This window comes from Tupaia chinensis, unplaced genomic scaffold (assembly GCF_000334495.1).
Source record: "Tupaia chinensis unplaced genomic scaffold, TupChi_1.0 Scaffold145225_1, whole genome shotgun sequence".
Lineage (NCBI taxonomy): Eukaryota > Metazoa > Chordata > Mammalia > Scandentia > Tupaiidae > Tupaia > Tupaia belangeri.
The window spans coordinates 154,487-167,509 of record NW_006205085.1 but is presented as its reverse complement, the minus strand read 5'-3'; the positions used below and the strand labels follow the sequence as shown (position 1 = coordinate 167,509).

The 13,023-nt window shown below is 34.9% G+C and overlaps 1 pseudogene; it reads right to left on the bottom strand.

Annotated features, from left to right (window-relative positions):
* Positions 1-1,528: 1,528 nt before the first annotated feature.
* The window catches only part of LOC114006009 (vomeronasal type-2 receptor 116-like), a 16,758-nt pseudogene continuing 5,263 nt past the window's right edge, over positions 1,529-13,023 (bottom strand).

Genomic DNA, 13,023 nt, shown 5'->3' with positions numbered 1-13,023 from the left:
TGTGTGTGTGTGTGTGTGTGTGTGTGTGTCTGTATGTGTGTGTGTGCCAAAATTCTTACAGGAGAATGGGGAAGGGATTGTGGTAAGGCTAGGCCCCTGGGATGGGGGTGATTTTTCACTTTCCTGCTCTCTGTTTCTGTCTCTTTGGTGAGCACATGTGCATTATGGCAACCTCTCCTCTGCAAGAAAAAAACACAAGACATTTCAAAGTTTATTCTTCTCATGAATAAAAGAAACATAAAGAGGACTAAAGAAACTCATAGAGAAACAGGCCCTTCCCAAAGCATCTTAATACATTGTCTACCCCCAGCCTCATCCAGCCCCACAATGTGGGTACAAGTATGCCCAGTACACTCAGGGAGGTCTTGAGATGTAAATGCTAAACCTCCTGGTGTAAGTTAACCTTGCAGTGTGTCATGTTTTATCACTTCACATTTGTTATTTTTTGCCTCATAAAAAATTGTCTTTCTAACTAGGGTAAAGTGAAAGCTTATTGTAGTTTGGATTTATATTTTTTCTTAATTATTGATATTGAGCATTTTTTCCCCACATACTTGACTACTGTATGTCTTCTTTATAAATGTTTATGCATGTCTTGATTTGATTCTGTAATCAGGTTTTTTAAAAAAAAATCTTTGCTTTTGGGTTTATTGACTTTCTTATATACTCTGAATATTAGTCCTTCACTAGATGAATAGATTGAAAATACATTAACCATATCTTGAAGCATGTCTGTTCACCCTGTTGATTATTTGCTATGCAGAATCACTTAAGTTTGCTATAATATCAGGTGAAATTTTTTGCTTTTGTTGCCTCTGATTTTCAGGTCTTCTTTAAAAAATCTGTGCCCAGATCAATACCTAAGGCATTTCCCCTACTTTTCTTCTGTAGTCTTGTTTTGTGTCTTCATTTAAGTTTGTAATCTCTTCTTTCTGACATCGATAGCCACTATATCCAGAACCATTTATTAAACTATTGTCCTTTCCTCAATGTATGTTCTTGGCATCATTTTTAAATTTCAGTGGCCAGCAGATGGCATAGTGGTTGAGAGCACTGGACTCCCACATGATGGATTGCAGTTTGAGTCCCAGAACTGGAGGCTTGCTTTCTCACTCTCCCTAACTATCTGGTCAAATTAAAATAAATTATGGTCATTAAAGTAATAAAAAAATAAAGCCAGACCTTCCTAGAACAGAGAGAGAAGATACAAGTCAATAAGCCAGATATGGAAATAAAGACATTATTCCTGACTATATAGAAGTAAAAAGCTTTTTAGAACACAATAAATACTAAATAATTAATAAAATGTTACCATTAATCAATACCCATGATGTAAGAAATAACCACTAATCTAAAATATCAATCATATTTGAAAGTATAACGGTCAAAACTTAGATGCATATATTGTTTTAAAAATAAATTTAATAAGTCAGTCATTTTCAATTTCTTTATAAGAATATAAAATCTGTAACTTTCAGGTTCAAAACCCTAAAATTGTGATACAGTCTTATAATATAAACATTATATTTTATTCGTAACCTCTTCTGATTTTTAAAGCTTTCCAGGAATTCTTATCAGGCCTTATTAGAATAATGTAGCACTTGGGCACAAAAATGCAGCCTAGGAGTCCTGCACTGGAGGCCAAAATGGAGAAGACTTCCACAGCCACCATGAACTTCCCCTTGGTGCTGTGACAGGCAGGGACAAATGTGACCCAGACACTGCAGAACACCAACATGCTGAATGTGAGGATCTTGGCTTCATTGAATGTGTCAGGCAGGTTTCCTGGCCTGGAAAGCCACAGTGAAGCTCCCCAGAGCCAAGAAGCCCAGGTAGCCCAGGACGCAGTAGAAGGCAGTGACGGAGCCCTTGTTGCACATAATGATGAGGTTTCTGGGCTCAGAATGTGAGTCTATGTCAATGAAAGGGGGAGAGGTTCCCAGTCAGATTCCACAAATAATCATTTGGAACATGGAACAAATAGGAATGACAGAGTTGGAAGCCTTTGAGAGCAGCAAGCACCTCATTGTTTTTCCAGGCTTCATGACTTTGAATGCCAGAATCACAGTAATGGTTTTGGCCAGAACAGTGGAAAGAGCCACAGTGAACACAAGGCCAATTGCAACTTGTTGGAGGACACAGGTGGCTGTGTTAGGATGACCCATAAAGAGCAAGGAGCAGAGGAAGCACAGCAGGAGGGAGATGAGCAGAATAAAGCTGAGAGCCTGGTTGTTGGCCTTGACAATGGGAGTGTCTCGGTGCTTCACAAAGACTCCCAAAACTATGACAGTGAGGACAAAAAACCACAGAGCTATGCAGGCCATGGCTGTCCCCAAAGGATCCTCAAAAGCCAGGACTATCACAGGCTTGGGGAGCAGTGAGTTCTTTCAACGTCTGGATACTCTTGAGCTGGGCACTGGGCACACTGCTTTGCATCTGGTGACAAAACAAAGGTCCAGAAATTTAATTTCACAAATTGATGTCATGTCAAAGAAAATGTTGGCTTTTGTGTAATTTTCCACAGATGAATCCACAAGGTAATACCAAGATATTCCAAATTAAGAGCCTATGTTGATAACACTGGGAGAATTCTTTTAGCTTCAGATGGCACCAAAATGATTTAAAACTGGATCTCATCATCTAAAGATCTTGGTTGGCCCATCTTGTGGCTCTGAATGATACTATCAATACTGAGAATTTATCCCAGATCTCTTCTCTACACTCTCCTCTGTTTTCTTTATAATGAACTTTATATTTTCATAGCTTATCATAGTTGTTCTTCACAACAGAAATGGTTTTCTTTTTAATATTCAGAAAACAAGAAATATCTTGTTCTCCTGAAATATCATAACTTCTTTCTCTATCCTAATTTCTATTGATTTTTTGTACATAGCATGTCATTTTGTGTACCTAATTTTCTTATTGCACATTTTAATTTTTCTATCAATATTATCATAAATAGTCCTATGTAAATGTTGAAAACATGTTTAAATACTTTTAAATTTTTGCATTAGGTTATGTGTGCTTGCCAGAGAGAGAGAAAGAGATAGACACAGTGAGAGAAAAAGTGAGAAATCACCGTCAGAGAGGTTGGTCATGCTTCAGTCTCTTTTTCTCCATTCTCTTACTGGAATCTTGGGCATGTACACACGCCTGCCTGGCATGAGTTTCAAAGCACTGTGTTTGGGACTCGAACTGCATTTGGCCATGTTGGAGTTCAACAATAAATGGCTATGACAACTTAAGGTCCCAGAAAACTGTTTTAAAACATTTAAATATTTAATGGATTTTGATTGCTCCTGTATAGCTGTTGTTTGAGGAGTTGGTATTATAATTACATGATAGAAAGATGGAATATTCTTTGTGAGGTATCCATTTATATACATTTGAAAGCATAGTTTGTAAAACTTTTTTTTTTCTTTTAGAGAGGCTGGTAATATTTTTTGCCTTTATGCATTATGTGGTTTCTGTTGGACATACTCACTTCTATTGTTATGTAGCAGGAAAACAGCCACAGAGATTATGGAAATTAATAATTTTGCCTGCATTTCAATTACTTTTTTATTGTAGGAAAACAGGTGGTGTAACTAATATTTACTCAAGTATGTATTTACTTTTGGTAATACTGATGCAATATTGTTGGGCTGTTGAAAAAGTTGTGATGCATTTTTCCATAGAAAATTTTAAAAATAAATAAAAAATACATCATGACTCTTACAACCCAATATCTCCTCAAAGAATCACAGTGAGGGTCAGCAGGTGTCATGGCAGTTAAGATCCCAGTGTGGGAACAGGATGGGAGGAGAGTCTGAGGAAAGACATTAAGGAGAAAAACAGAGAGACAAGACATTTATGGGACATAGAAATTGATTATTGTCTGTTGATGATAACATGTAGGGCATATCTAACTGGACTGGTGAGAAATGTATTCATGCTGGAAAATTCACTTTATAAGCAAAGTGATGTATAGTGATTGAATGTATAAAAGAAATTAAAATAATACCAAAAAAAGTCTTAGGCTCTCACAAGACTTATTGCAGTTTGAGTCTCAGACATGGTTACTTGCTTTTTCACTTTCTCTTCCTAAATCTCTCTGGTGAGTGTGCATAACTTATAGCAAATTTTAATAATAATAATGGTGGAATTAAATAAACAGTTCTTAGATAAAAAAAATTAGAGTGATAACTAATCACATTTTTTTCTTGTATTACCTATTTCTATTCCAAAAGTCAAAAGATACTCTGTCTTTTGTCTCAGGAATAGGTTTGGCACCCACATGAATGTGTTTGTTTTCTTCTGGTTGCAAACCCTTTCTTTTTCTATTCATTTTTTTTCTTTTTCTTTTAAATTTAATTTTATTTATTATTCATTTTAAAATTTGTTCTGGAGCATTTGTGTTCAGCGCAGAGAAACAGAGACAGAAAGAGAGAGGGAAATGGAAAAGCAAGTGGCCAGGTCTGGGACTCAAATTATGGTCAGTCATGTGGGATTTCAGTACCTTATGAATCATGCCACCTACTGGATCCTAATGTTCATTTAAAAATTTACTTACTTATTTAATTTAATTTGTAATTATTATTATTAATTTTATTTATTATCATAATCTTGTTTATATCACATTGAATCACATATAAATTTACAATGTATTACATTTCTTTTTCCAGAAGTAATACCATGTATATCAGTCAATACAAAAACATTAAAATCTCCATCATCATCATCATCAAATAGCTTTTTATTTTTTTCTTCTTCTTCTTATATTATTATTATTTTAATTCGACCAGAGAGAGAGTGAAAGTGAGAAAACAAGCCACACAGCTTCCCAATACTTGAACTGCAGTCAGCCATGTGGCAGTCCAACACCCTTAGCCACCATGCCACATGCTGGCTCCATATTATTCATGAAAAAAAATTGCTGGGAGGCACATTCACTTACTAGAGAGAGATACCCAGAGAAAGAAAGAACCTGAGACAGCACCACCTCTGTAAAATAGTCATGTCACAATTCCTTCTACACCATATTTTCCCTTTGTCATTATTTTTCTTTCTTTCTTTCTTTTTTTTTTTTGGAGAGGTTTTTGCTATAGGGCATGTGCGCACGCCAGACAGACAGACAGAGACATAGAGACAGAAAGCGAGAAATCACCCCCCAGGGGGGATGGTCACGCCGCAATCCCTTCTCCTCCATTCTCCTCTCGGGATCTTGGGCATGCACACACACGTGCCTGGCGTGAGTTTTAAGCCACCAGGTCCAGGACGCAAACCGCGGCCGACTATGTGGGAGTCCAGTGACATAGCCATTACGCTAACTGCTGGTTCCCATTATTTTTCACAATAAACAAACTCCTGGTGTATTTTCCAAGTTATCTGGTTGAGGACTTAAGCCACAATTTGGGTCATGTGAAATTCATACACTTTAACCACCATGTCATGAGCTGTCTCCATACCACTATTTTTATTTCTTGTTTTACACACTCATTTGGTTTTGCAATTCAGTCACAAGAAAATAAACATTTTTTTTCTTGGTATATTCTAACATAAGTATTAATTTTTACTAGTAATGAAGATCAAAATAATTTCTACTGTTAGAATGTCTGAAAATGAATAAAACTTATGTAATAATTCAAACCATATTTATTCCTTATATATTGGAAAAATGGAAGCATTATTTCTTATAATTTTCCATATTTTACAATTGCCAGTACTACATTTTATTTTGACAATTGTTTGATTTTATATTTTGTATGACAGCAAATTTTGAGGTTCCTAAGTGTGAAATTGATTAGGATGTTGAGTCTTCAATCTTTAAACTATGTTTCTTTTTCTTCCTAAAATATAATTCATGTGTGATTTTCTGATTTTAGTCAATTCTTTGTTTCTAATTGCACAGGTGTATTTGAGCATGGTTGAAAAAGTTTAAAATATTTTGGGACCAGCTTTTAGCATAATAGCTATGTCACTGGTCTCTTATGTAGTTGACAGCGTTTTGAGTCCCGGCCCTGGTGGCTTAAACTCACACCAGGTGCATGTGCATGTGTGCCCAAGATCCTAAGAGAAGAATGAAGTAGAAAGGATTGCGACATGGCCATCCTCCCTGGGGGTGATTTCTCACTTTCTGTCTTTCTGTTTCTCTCTGTCTTTCTGGTGAATAGTGCATACGCCCTATAACAAAAACAAACAAACAAACAAACAAGAAAACAAATAAACAAATAAACAAACAAAAAACTCTCAAAAAAAAGTTTAAAATATTTTTATAATAATGTATCTGTTATTGGGACCAGCTGTTAGCATAATGTCTATGTCGCTGGACTCCCACGTAGTTGACCGTGGTTCACATCCCAGACCAGGTGGCTTAATAATTTACCTGTTACTATGTTGTGTTTATCATCTGGGTATAAAAGTCAGATTCAAAGCTTAAAACACCCACAGGTCACCTTGATAATGACATCTCTCATTTCATGACTAATCTGCTCCACTATGAGATTTAAGATAGACACTCTCTTACACAGCACTAAAGTGCAAGGATGTCCTTTGGAAATTATTTAAGAGTTGAAACTAATTGAATGAGCATGGCCCCATAACAGCTTACACAAAATAGGGTAGAAATAGTGTTTATAAAATAAATATAACAAAACAATGAATATGTGAATTAAGAACAGTGGTTCTCTTGGAGATATCCTTTAAATAAAAGCAAAGCAATTTTCAGGTAGATTTAATGTCTAGGTCAGGCTACAAGGATTATAAATTTTCTGTGTCTATAAGTCACTGTGATTATATTTGTCATTCTGAAAGGTAGGACTTTACAAAGCATTGTGTAAGAAAATAAAAAGTTGATTTAATTTAAAAATGTAAAAAACAAGAACAGTGGTTCTCTATTATTTATTTCTCTCTCTTCCTCTCTCTCTCTCTGTGTGTGTGTGTGTGTGTTTGAGAGAGAGAGATAGAGAGAGAGAATTTTGCTATAGGGCCAGTGTATTCAGCAGAGAAAGAGAAAGTGAGAAATCACCTTCCAGAGGAGATGGCCTTTCCACAGTCTCTTATTTTACTTTCTGCTCTGGAGATTTTGGGCATACATGCACACGCACCTGGTATGACTCAAGATTCAGGATTGGGAATCAAATTACAGTCAGCCACCTGACTGCTGGTTCCCCCATGTTTTATTTCTAATAGTAACAGTTTTATTTTTATTGAGCAATAGTAGGGACTAAGAATCTAGTTATATATTTCATACTTGTTTGATTTGAAATGTCTGATTCTGGGCACAAGACACAAAGCAGCAAACAGGTCTTCCTTCTTGGGGAAGTTTTTGAAATCCAGGAACACAGCTGTGACTACACACAGATTCAGGAGTCTGAGCAGAAAAGAGGATCATTAGTCATGATCATATATGTTATAAACTGTTTTGATGAGATGTCTCTATTTTTCTTCACTTTGGAGAAAACTATTGCTTTTAATACTTCAATGCTGTGTATCATTTAAACTCCCATTGATATTAGTTAGACTTTCTTTTAATTGTTTTGTTTTATAGTGAGATTTTTACTAAAGGATACATACAGTCGCCAGAGACAGAAAAAGTGAGAAAACACTCCAGGTGTGATGTCCACATTGCAATCCATTCTTTATTGTCTTCTCAGGGTTTGAGACAACCATGCACATATGCCAGACATGAGTTTTAGGTCTCTCATTCCAGGACTCAAAACTGTAGCCAGCAATGTGGAAGTCCAGAAATTAACCACTATGCTGCTACCTGTTGGCCACCCTTACAAAGACTTCTAATGAAGAACTAGTATGCTTCCCTTTGTTCTTTATGTATTATTACTACTTTTAAATTTTTTGAAAAATTATTTATTTAACTGTATTTATTACTATTATTTTAAAATTTGAAAAGGAATACAGAGAGAGAGAAAGGAAAAGTGAGAAAGCAAGCCACAGGTCCAGGATAAGAACTGTGGTCAACCATGTGGGAGTCCAGTGCTTTAACCATCACGTCACCTGCCATCCCTCTTAATGTATTACTTGCCAAATATCTCCAATGTACCTAATTACTGTACCCCATACATATCTAAAATAATCCCTTGTGTCATTCTTTTCTCTTATGTAATCACTTTCTTCAAAACAATCTCAATGCAGGTTTTACCAGGTAAATATTCTGAAAAGCTATGTTCCCAAGAATATTTATACTAGGTCCTCATATCTGGTTGTGTAGAAAATTTTTGGTTCTAGATTTTAAAATATCTAATGTGATATGTAGGTACACAATAAAAACTTAAATCTCATGTGCCAGCAGAATAAGAACGTTGTTAAGCCACTTCTGGACTTTGATGTTAGCAGAGCACTGCTTTTCATATATTAACAAAATACATGTGTGAAGCATGATTGTTATATAAATCTTTTTTTAAAAGATTTTTGCCTTAGGGTGTGTGAACTTGCACATGCGTGTTCATGCGCATGCAAGAGAGAGAAAGAAACAGAGACATTGAGAGAGAAAGTGAGAAATTAGCCCATAGGAGAAATGGCCACGTCACAATTCATTCTCCTCTATCTCCTCCCAGGATGTGGGGCATGCATGCACATGCACTCAGCATGAGGTTCTAGACAACAGGTCCAAGACTCAAATTGTGGTCAGTCATGTGGGAGTCCAGCATTGTAACTACCACATAATCTGCTGGCCCCTGTTGTATAAATTTTCTGCCTCATCTAATTGGCTTAGATTATAGTCAATGCTTTGAGATGATTAGTACAACAAAGAATGATATGCAAGAGGCTGGCAGGTGGTGGGGTGCATAAGGCACTGGATTCTCACATGGCATACCATGGTTTAACTCCTGGATCCATTGACTGGCTTCCACATTCTCTCTCTCTCTCTCTCTCTCTCACTCTCTCTCTCTCTCATCAAATTGAAGAAGGCTAATAATAATAAATTAAATAAATAATTCTTTAAAAAATGGTATGCAACATGTTCCCCTGGATCCATTGACTGGCTTTCACATTCTCTCTCTCTCTCTCTCATCAAATTGAAGAAGGCTAATAATAAATTACAAATTAGATAAATAATTCTTTAAAAAATGGAATGCAACATGAGAAGAGAAAATGTGAATGGTATCTGCAAAAACATGAATGGTATTTTAATCTGTACTCTCCTTGTGTTTATAGAATATCAATATGTAAAAAGGACTTTGTTGACAAATGAAAAATGGTTTCAGGATATACAGTGGAATTTTCTTAGACACACACAAACTCATACACACACTCACATACATACAAACACATATATGAAAAATCATGTGCTCTATAAAGATAGAAGACAATTCAGTCAATGATGAAAAGCATACATGATAGTGGTCCCATAAAATAATAGGTTATACCATATAAATTTCATGTGCAATGTGCAATATCATCTAGGTTTGTGTAAGTGCAATCTATTATGTTTACACAATGACAAACTTTCCTAAAAATGCATTTCGTGGGGACCAGCAGATGGCGCACTGTTTATGTCGTTGGACTCCCACATGGCTAAGTGCAATTTGAGTCCCATATCTGGCAGCTTGAATCTTACTGTGTGAATGTGCATGTGAACTCAAAATTTTGGGAGGAGAATGGAGGAAAAGGGATTGCAGCATGGCCATCTCCCCACTTATAGCTTTCTATCTCTGTTTCTCTGGCAAGCACACATGCCCTACTGCAAAAATCTACCTAAAATAAAAATTAAATTAAATTAAATAAAAAAATGCATTTCTCTCATTAAACAATGTTCAACTATGTATGCATATCCATTACTGCATTTATTTTAATTGGCCTGCTGCTTGAACAAACATAAGAAAACAAATCAGCATATAAAAAACAGATGTTTTCCTGTAGTAAGAATGTATGTAAGCAAAGTCACATAGTATAAAGTCAGGAATAAAAAGGCAGATATAAAAAAAATAGATTGTATTTTCTCCAAGGCAAGAGTTTAATTCACTTTTCTTTAGCTGTCTGCTGTAGGTCATTTGCTTTCACCAGAGAGAGATACAAACAGAAAAACAATATGTTTCCCTGGGTTAACTAAATCTACTTTTTTTTGTGCTTCCAAATGTTTAAAGGTAACAAATGCATACAAATCTTTCAAAAGTACCAATAACAGTTATCATTTTTTAATGTATTATTATAAAGGACAAAAACAGAAAAATTTTTATTAATAAATGATAACCTTAATATTGAATTCCTGGCAAAATGCAGATCACAGTAAATTATTTACATTATTTTTGCCATAAGAAAACTTAAGCAACAGTCAGTTCTCAAGTTAAAAAAAAACAAACAAACATATATCCAATGCTAAGGAAGGAAAATGAGTTAAGACATAACAGCTTTACCTTGGGGAATGCCATTTGCTGGAAAACCATCTTAGTAAAAAAGTTTTCAGAAAAACACTCTTTTTAATTACCTTGGATCCATGAATGAATGTTTAGTTTTGCCTAATGGAACGCATGGAAAGATTAATATCAGTAAAAATTTTTGTAACTCCTATTTCATGGATTCTTCAAATTTATCTTTGCAGTGCCATCAAAATAACTGACTTTGAAAATAAAAGTACCAACACATGCAGTCTATCCAGTCTGCTAACCAAATAAGGCTCTGACATGCCAAAACAATTTTCTCTGTATCCTGATATATAATACGGTCCACAAAATACTACAGCATTTAATTTAGGTTTACACAACTAAATATAAATGCCTAGATTTGGGCTAATCCTTAGCAGAAGCATTAAGCAAACATGGGTAAATTTATGAAACAAATGATGAAAGAAGTAGATTGTTCTTGGAGTACTTCTTGAAACACTTTGACCTTAACATACTTTGTCCTTAGTGAGAGGATGTCCTTTATTCAGTAGATCTTAACAGTACAATGCATATAGTTAAGTCCTAAAAACTTCTAAAAATTTTGGCAGTTGAATGCAGTAGTGCTCCTTAATTCAAGGAAGGAATGAAGGTTTGTATTTCTTGCCTGCTCTATTCACGTAGGATTATTAAGTCTCCTTTAAAGATATTTTAAAATGAATCTTATAGTTGCTAGGTGTCTTGTTACTTCAGTAACTTTAGTAGTTCCAATTTTATATCACAGTTTTATTTTCTTATGAAACAAAAAATGCATTGATGCTCATTAATACAAATTCATTATTTAACAAATTTTAGAATAATCTTTGCAGTCTGAAATACTATTTTTTAATTTAACAGTATACTTCTTAGACTCTCATTATCAGCTCTAAAGAACTTTGTGGAATAATTCCATATTCCACAATGTGTGGTTTATAAACTGTGTGTTTTATCACTAACTCAGTAGCCATGAGAACAGTCAGTCTCTCTCCTATCTCTTTCTGTCTGTCTCTCTGTAGTAGCAGTGTTGTGTTTATAATCTACTTTCTGAAAGACCATCAATAAAAAGGAAACAGTCAACTTATTTAGTTGACCAGAAGTGGAATTGGAAGTTAGAGAACTTGGAACTTAGTCAACTCAGTGCACCATGAACTTTTAGGTTTTGCCACCAAATAATGCTGTAAAGTTAAATAATGTTGAAATTTTTGGATGAAAGGTGCTATGTAAATGTAAATACAAAAGATTCTACGGAAATACAGATATTGCACAAAAAATAATAATAATAAAAAAACAATATGTGAGAAATTAATCCTTAGGAAGTTGGTCACTCCTTAAACCCTTTTCCCCCATTATCCTCTCAGGATTTTGGGCATGCACGCACATAAACATGCCAGGCATAATTTTCAAGTCATCAGATCCAGGACACAAAACCATGGTTGGCCATGTGAGAACTCAGCTCCTTCACCACTACAGCACCAGCTGGCACGTGAAAAGTAAATTGAATGCTATGTTAGTGTAGAAAGTGGGTGGGAGAAGAAGGAGAATGTGAGGGAAGACATTAAGAAGAAATATAGAAAGCCAAGACATTAATGGGACACAGAAATTGATTATTATCTGTTGATGATAACATGTATAGTATTCCCAACTGGATTGGTGTGAAATATATTCATGTTGGAAAATTCACTTTACAAACTAAGTAAAGTATAGTGATTTATTGTATAAAAGAAATTAAAACAAAATAAAATAAATAAATGTCTGTAGTCTATAGTAGAAACTGAAAGACTGGAAAGTATAGTAGCAGGGAGGGCAATTGTAGATACTATGCATAGTAAGAATAGGGATAATATGAGGGTGGTTATTAGGGGAGGAGGAAAAAAGATGAAAAGGAAGTACATATAAATGATAGAAAAATAAAAAGCTATTTGCTGATGATAATGTATTTGGTAATGTCTTTGTCTTGTCTGATATGCACTGTACTCATGCTGGGAAAAGTCGTGATGTACACTGTAAAGGGGTATTTATGATTAAATGTAAATACAAAGAATAAAAAAATTAAAATATTGGAAACCACCAAAAAAACACACATAACAAGGGTAGGCACACAATTTCATTTCAGGACTCTGTTCAGATACCTCTGTATACATTTAACATTAAAATGCCATTCCTCGGGATACAAAAATAAAAAGCTATTTGCTGATGATAATGTATATGGTAATGTCTTTGTCTTGTCTGATATGCACTGTACTCATGCTCGGAAAACTCGTGATGTACACTGTAAAGAGGTATTTATGATTAAATGTAAATACAAAGAATAAAAATTAAAATATTGGAAAACACCAAAAAAAACACACAAAAAAGGGTAGTCACACAATTTAATTTCAGGACTCTGTTTAGATACCTCTGTATACATTTAATATAAAAATGACATACCTCCTTGAAATTAACAGGCCAGTTTATCATCTTTTCATTGATGACCAAGTCTTGATCATGGGTCCTCCTGTAGACAAAATCTCCTACTTTAACTAACAGCAAACTGCCATTAGAACATCTCACAAGATTGCGGATATCATACTGTATCGTTTTTCTTTTTTCATCCAGGGGCTTGTTGTACACAATGCTGTTTGTCAATCGGCTTTTCCTCAGAAATGGATGAAGCTGGATTAAAGGCAGA